Below are 935 nucleotides of genomic sequence, written 5' to 3' on the forward strand. Positions count from 1 at the left end.
TAAAGATTTAAATAAAATATTTCTGTAAATCAACGTTGAGGTCGACTAGAAATGAATTAAAAACTTACAGAGCAAAAAAGGAATATCAAATTTTCTATTTGGATTATCCCAAACTGCCTTCGGTCTGGTTCAGTACGAGTCCAGCAGCACGTCTTAAGAGCTTGGACAGAATCCGACCTTCAGGACGGGAGTTATGGCCACTTCCTGTTTTGTGGCGAAGAATTTGTGAGGACTTCCTGTAGCTGTTGGAACTTTGTGAACCGAGTCTTCTCAAATTAAATTTGACTTTCTCGGCGGGACTCTTGTCTAACTTGACCTCTGACCTCTGAAGCCAATCCATTGGTCAACAGGGATCAATGCTCTTTATATCCCTGAGCAACACACTGACCTCATGCTGCATCTGCTGAATGAATGCTGATTTATGCACGGATTTAATGTATTTATGTAGAAAACAGTTTTATTTATCTTCTAAAAACATTTATATAATAAACTTTTGATCTTCTGCAGAGAAACCTCTACGTTTTGATTTATTTTTGCAGTTAGATTATCTGAAACTAGATATTTTCTTACATTTGTTCACCGATAAACCAGACCAAACCTTTTCTGCTCAGTTATTTCTATATTCTAAATACCAGAATAATGAGAGAATCGCTTGACTTTTTTTTTCAAATTCAGAAATCTGCAGACACTTAGTTATGTCCAGGTTTTGTAGTCGCTGTTTTCTCAACATCTGAGTTAAATTGAAACATTTTGCACATAATGAATGAAGTAAAGCATCTGTGGTTTTGCTGGTTTTTTATTGAGGACGATTGTTAAACAATCAGCATCTCCATTAATTATCAGCCGTTACACTGAATTCTCTTTGACATGATTCAAAATAAATATTTACAACCTGACAAATTATTCCACCTTAGCTCACTTCTAGCACACAAACT

This window comes from Poecilia formosa, unplaced genomic scaffold, assembly GCF_000485575.1.
Source record: "Poecilia formosa unplaced genomic scaffold, Poecilia_formosa-5.1.2 Scaffold217, whole genome shotgun sequence".
Classification (NCBI taxonomy): domain Eukaryota; kingdom Metazoa; phylum Chordata; class Actinopteri; order Cyprinodontiformes; family Poeciliidae; genus Poecilia; species Poecilia formosa.